Genomic DNA, 19,981 nt, shown 5'->3' with positions numbered 1-19,981 from the left:
TAATCACATATGATTAAATCGTTAACGAGTAAAATTCTACGGAGAAAATTAGTAAAAATGTTCAAGTACAAAGTACGAGGATAAACTTAGGACTTTAGTAAACATAAAGGTGTAATAATTGAACGGTAAAGCACTAAACTTATGCAAGACGTAAAAAATGATGATTTACCGTAATAATTGGAAATTGCTAAGTACCACGTTTATCCATTTCTGTTTTCGTTTATTTGTGACATGATTAGGAAGAAAACGTAGTAACGTTAGGAAAATTGTGAATTAAGAATTCGTATATTATGAAGATAAATCGTAAGAAAGCACGAAGTCAGTCGTGCGTGAGCAGCGGGCCTATTCGCGATTCTGTAAGAAAAAAAAATTACGGGCAACAAGTGGGTGATCGCTGACCCTAATCCTTGGAAGAACCTGCGGGGACAGTACGCGCGACAGAAGGGGGGGCTCCCTCCCCCCGAGATCGCGACCCGTACATTTGTGCATTACAATGGGAGCGTAAGTGGTTAGGGTCGAGACCTGGCGAACCGCGGCCATTATACAACGTAGAAATCGAGTACAAACAATCGCCGATTGAACAGAGGATCGTAGGAGTCCGTCGGCTTACATTAGCCGCGAAAACCAGTTTGTCGCGTAATATTGCAACGGACTTGATTGTGTGTCGTATCCGGCGAACGTGATCTAGAAATGGGTGGCGGACACGCGTTCAAGCGAGGGAGGAATGGCAGCGACCGCGAGAGTGGAGGGGGTGCGCAATATTACGTAGGCGAATTAATCATTTGTTAAGCAATGCTGCCTTGTCAAATGCTAATTTTATCGCTCGCGGTTTGTACGCGTCAAATGTCATTGTGTAACGAGATACCGGCGCTTGCACGCGTACGTTATCGGTGACGGGGGATTGGCCGTGAAGCTCCGGCTAGTTTCCCGAGATGTGACAGTTAATGACGAAACACATGCGGGATATAAATCATTCATCGCGAGTCTTGAGAAACGATCAGGCCTCGCGCAATAATGTGCCGTTCTCTTTTATTGCTTCCTGATCGGTCGACGACGTGATGATCGCACGTCCTTCGGAACTCAATGACAATTGATTGAAGAAATCGCATATCGTAAGCACACACAGATACATTTCTCTCCTTGTATCGCATCTCTTTATATCGAAGGATCCCTTTTAGTTTACAGGCGGCCTAAGAGATGGCGCGAGTAGGAAGATGATAGGACGAGGATGCGAAGAATTCCGAGACCACAAATGGGTGTTCGATCCGCATCACGTGGTGATAAGCAGGCAACTACCAGTAAGGTAAAATAATATAATTAAAATAATTATCTTGAAATGCAGCGTTACTTTATGCTGTGATAATTTAAAAAAAATTTAATTTTGCCATTCTAGAACTACATGATAGGAAATATCAAACAAAATATTTTAAACAACCGATATGTTTTCTTAGATAACATTTAATAAAATAAATAACAATATAAGAACTTTGATTGTGTGAAAAATCATAACTGTTTAGAGACGAGTTTTATTCGGATATAGTTGGATCTTATTGCCAGGTTATTGATTGATATTTCTTGTATGCTTTTTGGAAAATGTATGTGTATAAAATCACATAAAAAATATCAGTAGTTTAAGGCTCTTGTTGTAGGAAAAATGTAAGTATTCCAAGAGCCAACTATAACCAAATGAGGTTCATCTTTACTTATTATAATGGCATAATTTTTTGAAAGCTCATAATATAAATGTTATTATGATTTATTTACATCGCCATTTCAAATAACGTGATTATCTCTGTTGAAAGTTGTTGTTACGAATAGTAATAACTATTGCAAGAGACATTATTGCAAAGCTCTCTCTCTCTCTCTCTCTCTCTCTCTCTCTCTCTCTCTCTCTCTCTCTCTCTATCGAGCCTCGTGAGGCTATAACGATTTAGTTTAGAAACGTAATCGCGAGCCAAGTTACAGCTATTGTTGCGAGATATAGCCGCGAGACGTCGCATTGATAAATGATAGACTGACGATCAAGATTACTTATTTCTGAAAGGCTCTTTATCCGTACGGACGTCGCCGTGATCATTCTTTCAACGAGAGCCCCGCCGTCAATGCGCGCTCGCTCACGAATGACCTCGATCGCCGCGAGCCTCGCGAGTGTTTGCCTTTCTTTGTCGATCGTCCTCTTATTATCCAATCCGCGAACTCATGACGTTCGAACTGTAGCGATGCTTTGTCGGCCGTTCGGTCGAGCGCGAGCGAACGCGGAATATGGTCGAGAATGAGTCTCTCGACATGGCAAAGGTGACGCGGACGAGGTGACAGGTCAGCGACCGGGGCCCTCACCTGTTCCCTTCCCCCTCTCATCCTTTGGCACCCACCTTTCGTCTGGTGCGACGGTGTCCCATAACCGGGGTACTGTCTTTCTCGCTCCCCTCATTCTTCGACTGCCTCCGCCTCCTCCCCGTCACCCCCCCGAACCCCATTCTCCACTTGTACTGCTTATAATGCGCCGATGACCCCCTCCCTCGCTCTACACGCACGACCAGGCCGACACTCACTTCATTGTCACGTCCACGTAGAATGCACGCGCGTATACGCGCGGCGCGTTCGCGTGTGCGCGATGGTCACTCGCCATAAATCAGATTCCCGTGAGATAAGTGCGCCTAGCTGCTTCTCTCCGTTGAGTTTTATCGGCCGTACCGGCGCCGCGTGCTAATTAAACTGACGTGAAATAATCGCGGCCGTTTCACGATTGATCGTTGATCGAGGCCGTCCGAGTGCTCGCCTTCTACCCGTCCGCCCCCGGGAGGATGCGAGATCCCTTGGATCCTCCGCGATTTTTAAGGACCGGCGACATCGCCGTTAGTCCTGGGAACGGTCCTACACTCGCCACGGTGCCGATATACCCGATAAAACGATAACGACGCGTTACTCTCTGTCGTTGGGAAATTAACGATGACAATCATCAGGAAAATCCGTAATTGCTGGAATTACCGCAGCTTTGCGCGCCGTGATACAGCGGACGTATTCTCGATGAGATGACTGGAGTGATCGAATGGATGCAAATTGCTGTGACGTCAGAGAGTACTGATTACTATGATGCATAGCTCTTTTAATATAGCTTTTCTGTCATTTCTTTTTTCAAATCTTGGAATAACTCCATTAAAGTAAATTTTTATTTGTGTTGCATTAGGTTATTTTTGAAATATTTATTATGTGTATTTGATTAACAGGTACAAATGATGAAAAATACAAATGATGAAAAATATTACAAAAATCGATAAGCTTCTGCAGGTCGTGTTTTAACGTAAATTTTTTAGAGCATACACGAAAAGAATGAAATTTGCTAAAAAATCGAAAAATTTAGCTAGATATACCTAGATTCGAAAGTACTTTTACTGGACTATCAAAATAATTATGAGCTCAAACTGGTTGCTAGAATATCAAACTTTTATGCAGCATCACTCATAATTATTTTGATAGTCTGACAAAATTATTTTCAGATGTGTATTTAGATCTAAATTTTTTAGATACTTCAGCAAAATCGTTTTTGTTTAATGTAAATTTGTTTCTGTGAAAATCTGTAACTAAACGTAAATTCTAATTGAATTTAGTTTTATTAGCGAAATAATTTAGAATCTATCCTAATATATTCTTTAATATATTTGAAAAAAATGTAAAGGAAAGTTGCTGAATGCGTATTGGTTTCTTAAAACGTATGTTTTTATTATTTTACACTTTTACTTTGTATAAGAAACATTTAGTGACAAAAATAAAAAGTAAGAAATAAATTATATGTATAAACAAATATTTAACAAATTTTGTCTTGTTTTTGCTATCAGCATTTTGACAAATACAGGTACATTTTATGCAAAATTTTTAATCGTATAACTGATGATAATGTAATTATACAAGTTTATTTTGAATTATTACATCTTTGTACAAGAGAAAGTTTGTTGTGGAATATTTTTTTTATATGCATATTTATAATTATTGTAAAAATTAAATCGGTATTTAATAAACTTTACCAAGTTTCTTAACTTGTGCCACTACAAATATATATTATAATACAAATGATACTAATGTAAAATTAATAAATGATTGATAAGTGAAGAGTAAAACTAATAATTGCTATGAATAAAAATATGTCAATTACAAAAATAAATTTAAGCCAGTGTTATTTCGGTGTTCTTATATTTTATTATAATTGATTAATTCTTGAATATTTGATCATCTTTTCGATAAATTATTAATAAAATTTATTTTATTGATTTGACATAAGATATTGATTAATATCTTATATCAATTTTTAATTACGTTATTTCATAAATTTAATATTTTTGAAGACGATGCGATTTAAGAGATCACAGGTACGCTTTAGGCAATCTTTTTTTTTAATTATACCGTTTGCAACATATTAAGCTTATAACAAATTAATTTGTTATTACTGAAAGTTTTAATATGTAATGATAGGCGTTTGAAACAACAAACTACAATTTTAAACTTTGCACTCAAAACCGCACCAAATGCGAAATAATATAATAAAAAAATAGTTTAAGTGGTTCACATGGTTGACAATTCTCTCTTAATGATTGATTTTTTTCGCATTGTTATAATTAAATCACATAAAAGTACGTTGAATTTACCAAGAAACTGAGGCAGAATTCTAATATTCTCAAAACAGAGGAAGAGCGCGAGCCGATGGTTACAGTGGAGTATTTCCACGGCAAGGGTAATAGGAAGAGATCGAAGTAGGGGAAGGCTACCGCCTCTGGATTTATGTGATTCTCCACCGCGTAGGGAGGATCATAGCGAGCGCCTTCACCTCGTCGCGCCTCCACCTGAAGTATAAGACTTTGTGGCGCAATTCTCGCGCGTACGTATAGTGCTCGCTCTTCGTCTCCCTCTCTCTTTCTCTCCCTCTCGCTTTCTTACACTCGTATATTATTTCGCATGGACGTGGATAATTACAGACCGCGCGAGATGGATGTGTGTCGGGCGGTACCGCGTTATCTGGCGTCCGCCCGCCTACGGAGCATCTCTCTCTCTCTCTCTCTCTCTCTCTCTCTCTCTCTCTCTCTCTCTCTCTCTCTCTCTCTCTATCTTTCTCTCACTTAGACTTATCCCTCTATTGTCTATAGAGGTTATCATGCCTGACGCCGAAAATATGTGCTTGCCTCATCGAGCACGAAGACCTGCGCAGTAACGGAATAACCCGGGCTTATCACGAACTTTTCATAGCAGGGATTGACATCGACGATGACTACATTGCAATGATTTAATCCAAATTTGAATTAAATAATGTTAATTCAGCACTTTTTGGTTTAGTATCAATGTAAAATTTAAACGATTTCTGCGATACGGAAAATAAACGAATGAAGATTATTTCTTTTTTGTGACGGGAAATCTAGACTCGAAGAAATTTAATTGACTCGAGGCAATAAATTTGAAGCGCGTGTCATTGCTGGCTGCCCGAAGATTCGTCCTATCGCTTAAGCTCGTAGGTCCATATCCCGGCTGTCTTAAATGATTCAGTCCCAGATCAAAGATAACCGCGCGTGTGTAAATTGTAATCGTGGTATTACCGTGTACCTTTAATGCGAGCGATAAAGTAGATTTTATCACAATTATCGCTGTTGTTTATTACTACGGGCTTGTAGCCTAAGAATAACAAACTACTTAACTCGCAGCGATCGTAAAGCGACGTTACTACCTAACGACGTGCATTGTAACAGCTGTTTCCTGTAAGTTCTATTACAATCACTTTCGTGGCCAGTCGATTTATCGCAATGGGTATGGCTGTATTATGCACGGTCTAGCTACAATGGTACAAGCGACAAGTAGCTGAGAACAGTCGCGACAGTCCTACCGTTGCGTTTGCGTTGCATTCTTTTTTCCCCTTCCCCTACCCCCTCGCACAGTAACTCAATTCGTCATACGCTTTAAACCGGATCGCACCGCAGAGGTTTCATTTATATGGAATGAATTAAGTTCCTTTAATATCACAGCTCTTTGACGCTCTACTCGTACATTTAGTGTTATGTTATTGTTTGAGATGACAAATAACAATCTTTCAAATGCTTTCCCTAGATATTATCGAGCGCAGCATATCGAGAGCGCCATTTTCACGGGAATCATCGTCATTCGTGGTACGCGTAACCTCTCGCACCATAAACACATCGTTTTAATCGATCGCTTCGAAACCCATTGCCGTCGTTCAAGATCTTCGTCGTTCTTTCTTCTTCGGGAATGGTTAATTCACGATCCGCGCGGTAAAAGGGCTGAACAGGTTCCAGGGGATACCGGTAGCAATAAACACTAATACCGTAGTGGTATCTAACCCACAAAATATATTCAATATCAATGTACGCGCTATCTCTCGCGGCGATGGGCGAACCCCGTATCTAAACAGCGCGCGAACATCCCGCGGTTCTAAAATATGAAGTGTCCTCGGTGGTCCTTAGTTCGTAATCAGGGACGTTTCATGTCGCGCTGCTTTACAGTGCGCTGCAATCACGGATAAGTCGTACTTATCGCGGCCAATATCTTACATTGTCAAAAGTATAACCCCACAGTCTCGCGAGAAATTTATGCAAAGTACTCGACCGTGTAATTTCCATTATTGTAAATTCACGGACCAGCCTCGAGGCGGATATCGGCATGTTACGCGCTCATATGGGCGGCGATTATTTACCGTCGACTTCGGAATCGCTGAACTGTCGATGAGGAATTTTGTCGTTAACCGTCTGTGGGCAGAACTCCGCGTTTTACCGTATATTAAAGCTTTTATTCCCAATGCAGTTCTACATAGCGATGTACTAAAGGCAGATAAACTTAAAAGAAACGCGGAGCCGTTCGCAATGCTATTTGACAAGATTAGCTTATCCCGATATAGCGATATAAAATGGATTAAGAAATTTTCAATAAAAATAAAGAACCTTTTTTCGAGAAGTATCAATTTAAATGTTCTTTCAAACACACACACACACACACACACGAATTGTTGCACGTTAGTGCGACAGTTTGATTTTACGGTATAATTATAGCAAACAAAAAGTTGAAATTTTTGAGGAAAGAATGTAAAATGCTTGCAAGAACTATTTCTGTGTTTACGAGATGGCAAGAAAACGTGAATTTGCTCTGCTTGTAATAGCGCCAGAAAGCTTGCGCAAGAGTTATATAAACTTGATATAAGGTCGAATCCCGCTGTTCATCAAACGTGTCGTTTTTGATGTCGTAGGAATAGACGCACACTCCGCGGTATCACGAAGGCAGACTCGGTCTATCGGGCTCTATTTAAATGTACGTCAGCTCTGTGCGTCAGCTCTGTGAGTTATAGGACGAGCCACGTGATTTGTGACAAACTCGCTCCGCCATTAATTATCGTGCAGCATCTTTCCTCGCCTCTACTCTCCCGTAGACGCACACGTATGTACACGTACGTACGCACGCCGTGCGGGATACGGCTATCCGGGTGTCGTGTACTCGATGACTCCGGTACTCGGCTTCCTCGGCTTTTTAATCTTTCCATTAATTGCTCTTCTATGCATGTGTGTATGCGTGTGCTCGCTACCCTCCATACTTGTTTCCCTTATCCTTTCTTCGCTGCAAAGGATTCATCTTGTATCTAAAGTCTTTAGACATTTGATCAATTGGAAATTAGTCGGTTGTGATGTCGTTATAATTACGAAATGCCAAATAAAATTTGCATCAAGTATGTAACTCTGATGTTGAAAAAACGTGAGGGAATATTTTTCACATTTCTCGTACAATGGAACACATTTGGCAGACATAAAATGTGGCTTGTAAATTTTACGAGACTTTAGATCTGTAGCGATAGAAAATTAATATTCGGATTTCTAGCGGGAGTCTGCGTGCGCGCGATATTGCGAATAAATGAAGAGAAGAGCGCGGGAAGGAGATCGATGAGAAGAAGAGCGATTGCGAGAAAGAAGGGATGGTGATTATGCAGGTCGTTTATTCGATAAAGGCTCGAATACCACCACCGCGTGAGGGTGAGGATGACACAGGGTGAGATCTATGGCCCCGTAATATTCTATGAGCAATATTTACGGCCGCTGAGATAAGTGCAAAATGTTTGCGCTTGACGAGGCAGCCAAGCTTCGCTTGCAGGATCTTTTCAAATGGTTGCGAACGCCATTTACGATAAAAAATGTCCTATCGAATCACGACTGATCTACTTTCCTAAACTTACAACGTTATTGTGAGATTAATTTTATTTTAAAGTTAATTGCTAGAATCAGGACTTTCTGTATTTATGTAATATAATTAAATTTTTAATTTATGATGTGATTAAATTAAATTATATTTAATTTAATCATATATAAATTCAGACATAATTTATTATATTAAATTTAATCAATTATGACAAAGACAGTTTGAACAATTTTAAATTTTCAATTAATTTTTATATTATATTTATTATTTGTTGTTTATATACAAAAAGTAAAAGACTGTGAAACTATGACGTAATTTAGCACATTTTGTATATCTTGAGCGCTTTACTTAAATTTTTTTGTTAATTTAACACAAAATGAATATGTTAGGAAATAATACAGATATTAAAATTAACATAAAGAAAATATAATATTGATATAATTTGTGAACAAATTGTGGAAACATTTCTTCAGAAAAATTATCGTTTAAAGGTTAATAACATTTAACATTTAACATTTAATAACATGTCGATGTACAGTTTATTCATTTATCTTGAAATTTACATTTGAAAATTACATTATTTTTATGTTATTTGCTTATTTACTCGTAAATTGTATTATTTTAACATTAAGAATGTTGAATATTAATTTAACATACATATTCAAATAACAATCACATTATGTTAAATTAATACTCTGGTACATATATATATATATATGTTGAAAATTTAACACAAACATTTTAACGAGAATTGATTTTAACACGAATACAAAATGTTTCTTTATTGCGTATATACACTTAAGGCAATATTATAAAGATTCAAATCTATACTTTCGTAATTTGATGAAAGCGAAGATATAGTAATCGATAACTTTTGTACCCATCACGGTTCATTCGCCAAGTAATAAATAGCTGGGAGATACAACGCATATGCAAAGTTATCTCGCGAAATAGATAATCGTTCGCGAATTTCGAGGTCGCCGTTGGGGCTACTTCCTAATCTGTGAAGCAACCGCGACGCAAAATCCAGACCTACGATCCTGCCGAGTATCGTACAGGACGGGGACCCGGGGTATTCTCATCCTCCGCTATCGAAAAGCTAGTATTTATAGCTCCATTAAGGCCGGGACTAAATCATCGCTGCAGCCACAACTTTGTTGTATCCAGCCCGGGCACTGCCCATCCGATACCTTCCCAAGCCGCGGACCTCTTGTCTAATATTTCGTAGCTATGGCGTGGTCGACTACACACGCTTGTATATTTCAAGTATCGATATCGAGGTTGGAGGATGAAAATTTTACCGCGTCTCCTTCCGACCGTGGGGAGGCCCGACGCGACGCGGGGAGGAAACTAGAAAAGTCCCGTATCCTTCGCCGATAGGGAGCCATCCTTACCTTTCTCCACGATCGCTTTATAAATGTTCCACCAGCCGGTTGTGATAATTCTGTATTAACTGGTGAGAGAAGCTCCCGATTGCTCCGACATTATCTCGCCTCTCGTCGTTATCTTGAATAGTCTATTCACCGGCTGTCAAACTGTGGGACTTGTTTACACCGTTCATTAAATTTGCTATTTAATCGCGAGCCGTCAACGAGTAAAAAAGGTATCAGACACGCGTTAATCTACGAACACGACTCTGTCTCCTAAGAGGGCAATTTTCGCCGAGCTCGCGGTAGATTCGTCCCGATGACGCGTCGGTGGCAGGATATCGCGGTCCATCAGATTGTTTAGTGTCGGCGTGACCGTCCAACAGGGCGGCCCCGTCAACGGCATACATTACGACCCACATTTACTTCGAGTTACACCGGACCGAGCCTCGGCGCGGTACACGCGGCCCGCAACACCGCGAGGCCGGCGAATTTCTTTTTGGTGACTGCGGGATCGGTGCAACGCGTCAGCATTCATTAGCCCAGGCCCTTATCGCGGCGCGTCCTCCTTCCTCCTCATCGGAGTAGAGTCTGGAAAGAGAGAGAGAGAGAGAGAGAGAAAGAAGAGGGACGAGAGGCATAAAAGAAAAAACAAGAACAACGACGTCTCTCACTCGTCGCCGGTTCTCATTCCCTCCTCACGATCCGTGACTGCTTCTTCTGTCCGACGTGATTTATAATTGTGTTTTCATCTACTCTCTCTCCAAATCGGCCGTTGACTTCTAGTAAATGTAAATACCATTAAGTTGAGACTAGGGATCATTACCATTAAACTCGTCGTCTCGACTGGACAGACGGACGGTCGTTGTTGCGGCTAGCATAGCGTGTACGCGGGCGTGCTCCGCCTCGATCGAAGAACGGCCCTCGTAACATAAAATGCTGATTTTATTTAAACGCCAACCCCCTTCCTCCCCGTAGCCCCTCGACCCCTCGCCCGTCGCTCGGCAGCCACCGCTGTATTTATCGCGGGGCATTCCGAGCGGACGTAAGTATGTCGGTCCACGGTACGCCCGTTAATAATGTCCTTAATCCTCGAGCTCGAGCTCGGCGGCGATCCTGCAGCCCTCTCGACCGGCTTTTTTGCATATACCGCGTGTGCGAGAGCATACACTGGGGAGCGGGCGGGCGGCCGAACGACAGGGGAAGGGGGCGAATTCTCGCTTTCGGGACGGTTTTTCGGCGGTTCGCGATATCTACTTTACGACCATTCTGATTGCGAGTGTAGGCAGGGAAGACGATTGCGGCGGTCTGGACGTTCCATCGGGTTCGACGATATACAGCACGTTGACATATGAACGAAAAAGAGAACCATTCAAAACACGCTGGTATATACAAGGACCAGATAGCGGGCTGAGTTCGTTCTCTGTGGCAGGCAGGCGTGGATTGTCGTATTTGTCGTACTTGGAACGATGCTAGATTACGGAGGCGGATGGAATGATCGCTGCTCGGTTCTGTTCGGCATAAAACCGCGGGTTGTAAATAGAAGCGAAAAAAGTCAGGGAGGTGCCAAATAAGCGCGCGAATGGCATACGAATGCAGACGCTATGAGCGAACTGTGCTATAAACTTTACCTTGCATGAGTTTTGACGTTAAAAATACTGTAAATTTCGAATTTTAAGAGCGCGTATGATAAATCTTTTTTTTTTCTATTAAAATTGTTCACTAAAATTTTTGTTGACACTAAAAACTGTCACGTACACCTTAGACACGTTGAAATGATCAAAGTTGCTACGTCAACTAGTGACGAATAAAATTTCTTCTACCAATTTTGAATCAATAGACATAGTCACATGTACATATAAAAATAACTTCATTATTCGCTTCTTATTGCAATTGTCAAAGAAGAAAACTATGACAGTTTCTTCTCCACTTCCATAAGTTCTGCTAATTCGAGGCAAAAACGTTTCACATCGGTGGACGTCAAAGACGAGGTTCTCTCGCCGTAAGAGGGCAAGTAGGCCGGGATGCAGAATGGTGACTCCGCTCGAGAATTTATACAAATTAATTAAAAGGACCGGTGAAATGGTACCGGACTGTCTAATTACTCGGGTGCGCCCGGTAGCTCCGGCTACAAAAGATGGTGGCTGAGTGGTGGCGACGGCGTTGGATCTTACGGGGCTGTACAACAGTCGAGACTCGACTGGCAGCGACGAGGGGTTGCGGGGGAGGAGATTTCAGGCCACACCGAGACAACCGGGGCTAAACAGCCATCTAAATGCATCCGAGGTGGCGCTCACTGCCATTACGGCTGATGGACGCTTATTGACGCACGCCCTGCCAGCTAAGGCAGAGCCTCCAACAAACCCTCCAGCATCCCTCGGCGAAGCGTCCCTCTCTCTCTATCTCTCTCTCTTTCTCTGTCTCTCCTCGCGTCTCGTTTCCTTCCTTCTCCCTACCTGCTTCCTTCCCATTTGCTCGCTGTCTTTGCTCCAACGTCCGACTTGCCTTTTATTGTGGCGATATCAAGAAAACGCCGCGAGAGCTTAAAGCGCGGCTCGACTTTCTCCCCGACGTGCAATCGCGAATTTCGTCGCCGTAATTATTCTAACGGACGAAAGCACTCTAGACGCTTTTAACTCCTTATATTGATAACTTGGGTTTTATCGGTTACAGTATGCGTCAGTTACTGATTATTCTTTATTTATTTGAAAAAGAAAATTATTTCAGACGTTAAAAGACATTTTTAAATGTGAAATTTGTGAAATGACTGAAATACCTGACATTGCAAACAACTTAATAAGTTACGGATTCTCGCTAAGAGAAGATCTTCAAGGCTATAATTAACAAAGGATAATACGGCGGTTGTTGTTGCACTTTGTCGCTGCAGAAGAGAATCGTGAAAGTGCGTTTAATGCATATATAGCTCGCGTATACGCGCGTGAGTACACAAGTGAAGATCATAGCGCGTAATACCGAAGTTCGTTAAGCTAGTCAGCCTTTCCGAGTGAGAGAGATAGAGAGAGAGAGAGAGAGAGAGAGAGAGAGTCGAGTATCATTCTGCAAAATCCTTCGTTCCTACTGGTTGGTTCACTGACAGGGGGTTGCTACGAAGGCAGCTTCCGTGGCAGCTTCAGCCGAACCCTCGTACTTCCATCGCCACGGCAGGATTATCGCGTTATTTATGCGGCAATAATAACGAGTTAGTATATGCGCGGGATGTGCTTTATATCCACGCGAGCCATTAGGGTTAATATAGCGCTAGGGTCTTTCGCGCTCTTCTCGTTCCATCTCCCTTTCTTTCTCTTTCGCATTCTCTTTTAAGTCGCCAACTCTTGTAACTTCGGACGTCCGCGTCATTTGTATCGTATGTCGCTTCTAATGTACATTAGAGTCTGACATAGGGCATACAGGGTACGTGTCTCTTTGGAATAAATGAGCAAATCGAGTTAAAAGAATCGATCTTTCCTAAATTCGATCTGACAATCTCTTCATAAAGTTCTTTAATTCGTAACGTGAACATCACAGCACCGATGTCGTAGATTAAAGTGTTAAATCAAAGTGCGCGTACAAGCGTAAATATGTTTTGAAACTAATGGATCGTCAAGTGGACTACGATGAAATTGCATTATATAATTTACGGAACTCCTTGACGCGTATAACAAATTGATTTGTATTTTCCTGTTGGAGCATTTTCCGCGCAAGCTTCTCTCCGCAGGAGCGACGAGACGGTACCTAGCAAACTTGCATCTTTGGAGAGATCGTCAACGAAGGTCGGCCAGTCCAACTCGCGCGACCGTTAACTTCCCCTCAGCGCGAGCTCAGTCGTTACTTACGACAACGTCGTATCTCACGTCGCACCTGCTAAGTACCGTCGCGCTGGTACATCGTATAAAGAAGGCGCGAACGGATAATCTCGCCACGCGTATGACTCATTGTCAGAGGCGTTGCGGGTACTCTTCGCGGAGAAAAAAGCTCGGGATTACTGCGACAGGATTGTTTATCGACATGGTAATAAGCGATGCCGACCACGCGCCATACTTTTTTTACGCGGATTACTCAGACCGTTCACAATATTATCGATCGCGCGTGACGTATCAAGAAATACGTATCACATGTCTATTGGACGCATGCTAAAAAGAGGAAATCTTATTTATTGCATTAATTGCATCGCACCGTAGCATCGCGCGCGAGAATAAAAGCGGCTGGCATTGCAGTCATTTAATCGTAAGAATCGTATTTCTCTTGCCCCCGATCCTAAAGTGCTACAAGGACTTTGATCGCGGCAACGTACCAAAGTGCATATCTCAATTAGTTTTGGAACAATCTCCATTACTTATGTTATTATCTTCACTGAAATGCACCGTAATCCCGAATTATCTAGCCGATCTTATACGATGAGATTGAAACACCGAAAACGAGCGGAGCCAGAGAAAGAATACGAATGTCTGAATTCGCTTTATTGGAATAATGGAAATCAAGGAATACTTGATATTCCAAAAACGATATTCTTTTATATCGATCATATCTTTCATAATGGAATTATAAATATTCCGGCTGCTCGACAGGGTAACAAACAGCCGGTTAAACGAATTCCTCAGAATTTTATGAAGTCCTTTCACGAGAGGAAATTCATGACGTGATACACCGCGGGTTAAAGGCATCGCTCGAAAGACATAAAGTATTCGGCTGCTGTATCGAATTCCAAACAGGTTTTCCGCCGACGAAAACAAAGAAACTTCCTAAGTACGGCAGATATTTCTAACATATACGTCCTCGAAACTTGGAACTTATTGCATGCCGCGCTTAATCCTTTCCTGTTATCTCCCGTATCGACGGAAGTGGGAGAAATAAGGAAAAAGAGTCGGATCCAAAATATAGACGACGGTGGCGTAAATCATCCAACTTTAGTCGTAAAATGTGAAACAAGTCGCGTCCGAAAGCGTCAAATATCGGAGGGTTCGAAGACAAAACTCCTGCGCTCGAGGAACTGAAGAGGCGTTTCTTCTTTCGGTCATCGGGGACGCGACATGGTCGACTGGTAGCGGTTGATTGGTCCGCATCGATCCAGTATACAGGGAGCAATAGATCAGCGGAGACACTGACGCCATGCTGAGAGCCAGTTCTCATCTCGCTCATTTCGTTCCTTTTCGTTTCTCCCCGGCTGCGCAAACGAACCGGAAGGAGAGAGAGACGTCCGCATCGCAAACCCGATTGTATGTCGACAAGTCAAGCTTGCGACCGCAACATCAAAGTATGAACAGGGAGAAGAGAAGGTGGGAGAAGTGTATAGGTTCGCGAGCTTAGAAAGGGGAAAGGACGAGAGCGGGGAAGAAAGGTGTCGCATCAATACCGAGACGCGGCGTTATAGCCGCTACGCAAGGAGACCGAGGACAATTGCAGTGATACGAGAGAGGGAAAGAATTCAGGCAGAAGATAGGAGAAGTGCAGGGCGGGCTGTGAAAACGCGCGGGAAAAAGGACAAAGAGCTAGGTAGAAGAAGAAGAAAGGTGTTGCATCAAGACGGCACTAGATAACGACAAGGAGGCTTGTGGGTGTCGAAGGGAGAGGCGGGGGGGGAGGATAGGCAACCAGAGAGAGAGAGAGAGAGAGAGAAAGAGAGACAGTGAGTGAGTGAGTGAGTGAGAAAGGCGAAGGTCTGAAAAGATGGAGGCGAAGGGTAAAGAGGTAGTTGCAGAAGAAGGGTAAGAGGAAGACTGGTGATCAGAGAGAGAGCGAGAGAGGAGAGCAAGGGAAAAAGAGAGAGACTACGAGAACGAGAAGCGTTCTCGCGGCCTCCGCCGCGCGCTGTTGTTCGATTCGGGCCGCGCGGTCGCGGAGAATACGAACGGCCGAATTATGAAAATGACCCCGTGTGACGCGGCAGCCACCCTCGCCAGAAGAGATAGCTTCGAGCAATAAACATACCGCCCCGTGCGGCCCCGCCGCGTCCCTCGCCTCCCGGCGCGCCGCAGGTCCTGGGGGTAGTTGGGAAATACGGAAGGGTCGCGGAAGGGGTGGATGGATCCTTCGCTGTCGCTCGTTGTGCACACGCACGGGTAAACACGTACGCGGAACGTGAACGCGCCGTTTCTTAAGACGAGCCTTCGCGAGGCATTGCGGCGCCTTATGATTCTTCGAAAAGGCATACGACACGTGAGAGGACGCACGATGACGTTTGAAGAATGCGAATCAAATGCCAGCGAGTGCCAAACGTGACACTCCGAATGAAACCGTATTCAACTATATTTTACATTTGCAAAGGTACATGTTATTGTTTTAATATCTTGACAAGTTTTACTCTAAGTGCTACTGTAAATGAATTTTCAAGTGCTAATTTTATTTTAATATAATTTTTATTATTAAAACTTTGATGACTAAAAATAACTTAATAAAATTATTAACAAGATTTTGTTTATACATATTACAACAGTGTTAATTTGGTTATTTTAACATCTTGCAATCTATAAAATAGAAAAAGTATTTTAAAAATGCTATCAAAGAATTCTTAATTATCTAAGTGAATTTTTATTCAGGGTAGTGTTACCATAAGAAAAATATGAATCGTCAGTAAACCTTTACAAAAGGGGAGCAGCCTCTGACGACTTTGACCTTGACATATGTTATCAATGGGAAGGTACTGAGTGACATACAAAAGGTTTTAAGTAATGTTCACGTTTTATTAAAAAAATATTATTACAGAAAGAAAAAACAGTTTTTCTTACTTATTTCAGAAAGTATTCATTTTACAAAAAAATGTGTCAAACAAAAAGTGAAGCTCGTGATAAGCTCTATAAAAAAAGTTATATGCATATTTAACCTAACTCCAATACTTTAGGAGTTATAATCAAAAAACCATAGTACATAAATAATTATTCAGTATATACACACAAGATGAATTAAAGATAAGAGAGTAGTAGATTAAAGCATTTATAATATTTACGATGATAAATACAATTAAAAGAATAGCATACATATACTGAAGAAATAATATTAAAAGTAAAGAGTACAATAAAAATTGGAGCGATACACTGAGAGAAAAAATTGTAGTGGTGGTTTTAACTATATATTATAATTCTATTAACAAAATTTATATGGTTGTTCCCTTATAGATGCCACCACTACAATTTTTTGTCTGAGTATACAAAGTAACATATTAATAATAAAGAACATATAGACCGCAAGAAAATAAAACAGCTAAGAAAGAACAAAATCACAGCCAATACTATAATCAACACAGCAAACGTAAATACAGAAATTTTGAAAATTACTTAAAAAACGATTGCAGTAATACCAGGAAATATAACATCGATATTTATGTAATTCTCTAATATTGATTTTATAAAATAATATGTAAAATTTTATCCAAAACATAAAACTTGTTTAATGGAATTTACTGCACATTTTATCGCGCAACGTATTAAATATGGTACATGGTCCCGCATTTCGGTTACTGATTTAGATCGAGCATTTATCTTACTGTGTGTAACGGTGTCGATGGTTTAACTGGAAAACAAGCAAAGTTACAACGCGATCGGGGAATGAAATACGGAAGCTTCTGTTCTCCGACGTGACGAAATAATATGGCGTTCCGCTAAACGGCCCGTTCCATCGATCACGCATGACATTTGACCTTTGCGCGGTGGTGTCCTGAAATTGCGGCGCCGGAAAAACGAAGGGTACATATGTACTTATTTTGCGCGATATGTAGTGGCAGTCTGGCTACCATAGAGTACGCGAAAGGAACGCATCGAAGGAGTCGAAAGAACACTACGTTAATCGTAAAATGCGGGCACGACCGATTCCCACTCCGAAAGAACGCACGACCCATTGCCCTAAAAGCTGTTCGGTACGCTGCAGCATTTATCCTGGAATCTGCCTCGTAAATTTCCATTTCGACCTCCGTTCTTGGCGAATCGCCGTCGAGGCTGCGAACGTACGACGATTGGTTCTCTCACGTTGCTCGGCGAATAGATATTCGTACGTCGAAGACCATTCGACCGAAAGATCGATACTGCTTGTAATTCCGGCACGTATAATCGTTTCAAGTATCACTGGCAAAGTAGGAACTATATTCCTACTTTGTAGAAAAATTGCTGCCGTAGAAAAAATTGGGAGAACATGATTTTTTTTATTTTATCACATAATTCCATTTTCTGTAGTTGACGACGCTGTATTTCCTAAATCTTTAATTTTGCGTTAAAAATTCTATTACTTTGAACAATTGCTTTGCGAAACAATCATATTGTACTATGTTTATTGAAGAAGTCGGTATTCTTTTTGAAATAAAATAAAAATTTCTACCAACATCACACGCGCGTAACATTCAGATATTTTCAAACATTTTTTTTTTTTCACGATAGACGATCAGCTCGTTCGATAGATCGTTTTATTGTGCTCCATACGCCGTTGTTTTCGTTACCACGCAATCGGTCAGTAAAATAAACACGGAACAAGTATCGGCGCGCTTCTGTATCTGCGCGTTGCGGGTAAACGCGAAATGGTTGGGAATTGCGTGATCCAGCGTGGACACTTGCGATAAACAGATAACGACACGGCCGGTGTGTACAATGGGAGATCGACGTGCACCTGACGCGGATCGTGATGCATTTCCTGCGGACCGCTGGACCGAGTTGCGGCTAGAAAGCTCGCTTGGCCACCGAGAGCCATTCGTCAACCCTTTGGGTCGCGTCTGCCCGTCAGTCAATCCTGTCAACCGTCAATCACCGTCGGGGCGCTCTTCCCTTCCACTCGCTCTTATGCGCCGGCCGAATGCATAATCAGACTGCAGTGTCCCTTATGCAGATAGCGGTGTCTATAGATCGCGCCAAATTGCGGACGCTCGCGAATTTACTGCTCGTCGAATACACTGCGTCGCGTCGTTGCAGTTTCGCAAACTGCTGGCTGTTATCTCTCTCGAACGCGCGTCCTGTTTAATCACGATTTATAAACCCTTACAAGCCGAAGGTATTTTTATTTTGCTTACAGTTCGCGATAATCCCTCTTGTGACGTTTATCGTACTTGTATTACTTTCGATAGTTCGCTCGCGCCCGATCGCGTTATTTTTTTTTCCTTTCTAGCGATTTATCTTCAGTTGGTTTTACATTTTATTTACGTATTCCGGTTATTGTTCCGCTTTTTGTGCGTTTTTCCGTGTCCTCGATGTCAAGGTATTTCGCCAGCGTACCGTTAAGGATTACAGTGGGCCGCGATGAATTATCAAGCTCGTAATATCATTCTTCATTCACGCATAAACGGATAGCACGTAAATATCATGCGGAGCAAATTTATACGTACGGTCTACTTGGCCGTCAAATATTTTTTTGACTTATGGGACACGCGTCAACGTGAAACGAGCGATCGGGTCTCGATGAACGGCTTTCAGTCTCGCGCTTCGTCCTTTCGACGACGCGCTCCTTCCTTTCTCGCTCACGCGCTTTCGCTGCTTTCTCCCTCTTTCTCCCTTTGTCGTCGTAACTCTTTTTCAGCCGACCTTGATGGACAGGCTTCATACGCTAATTGCCGATTTTTTTGGCCGGAAAACCAGCTCTGGCCAACGGTTCAACAGGTGTCGTGGTGGTGGGTCACGGCAAACTTTTATTTGAGAGCGTGAGAGCAAGGGAGGCAGGAAAAGCGAGAAGGAGAGAGAGAGAGAAAGAGGAAGAGGAAGAGGGTGGGTGAGAGAGGGTGCACGCGGAGTTCAGCGAGCGGGCGGGAGTCTATTAGTTCACCCCGGAAAAACGCGACCCCACCGACAGCCTCTCTCTCTTTCTCTCTCTCTCTCTCTACGTAGACTCGACCCGTTGTTTGGTATCGCTGATTTTTTTTCTTTCTTTCTCCCCCTTTTTTTCCATTCGAACACGTCGACCACTGTAATCGCTCTGTCGAAGCAATCCCTCAGCCCGTCCTCACGGCAGACGCTCTAATAGCCCCGCGATTCGTCTATTCGATCCAGTTGCCGCATTCCGCTAAAATACGAAGTGGCTGACGAATTAACTCTTTTTCGCTCGTTCGTCCCTGTTCGTACACATAAAGAATCTGATTGGATACACGCGTGGCTCTAAATCCTATTTTACAATTTTTCATTATCAATTTTGTGTCTATAATTTGAAACCTATGTCTCGAGCTTACTTTTAATCCTATAGTTGAAAATGGCCCGCATTATTTTCCACAACTTGCCCATTCTCGCAATTATCGAGAGTAGATGGTGGAGCAACGATAGTGTGATGTTTATGACGCGTATCTACGGTATCATAATTAAGAATCTTTTGTCGACCTTTCTGAAATCGATAATGCGGACATAAACGAGTTGTGATCGAGTCGGGTCGACGCCTCATTGTCATCGGAGGCATTCAAGATCATCGGTGCATGATTATTCCCCGTCGATCGTTCCGTTCATCGCGGCGACATCAAGGGCGAACGGACCATTCGAGACGGGGATATC

The 19,981-nt window shown here is 42.2% G+C and overlaps 1 long non-coding RNA gene across 1 annotated transcript in view; it reads left to right on the top strand.

Annotated features, from left to right (window-relative positions):
- The window catches only part of LOC120358919, a 127,093-nt gene that overhangs the window by 86,073 nt on the left and 21,039 nt on the right, over positions 1–19,981 (top strand). Inside the window, exon 4 of the long non-coding RNA XR_005575814.1 lies at positions 1,179–1,303. This is a non-coding gene — a long non-coding RNA (uncharacterized LOC120358919). The remainder of the gene's footprint in view (positions 1–1,178; positions 1,304–19,981) is intronic.

Source organism: Solenopsis invicta, chromosome 11 (genome assembly GCF_016802725.1).
Source record: "Solenopsis invicta isolate M01_SB chromosome 11, UNIL_Sinv_3.0, whole genome shotgun sequence".
Taxonomy (NCBI): Eukaryota; Metazoa; Arthropoda; class Insecta; order Hymenoptera; family Formicidae; genus Solenopsis; species Solenopsis invicta.
This window is presented reverse-complemented; position numbering and strand designations above follow the sequence as displayed.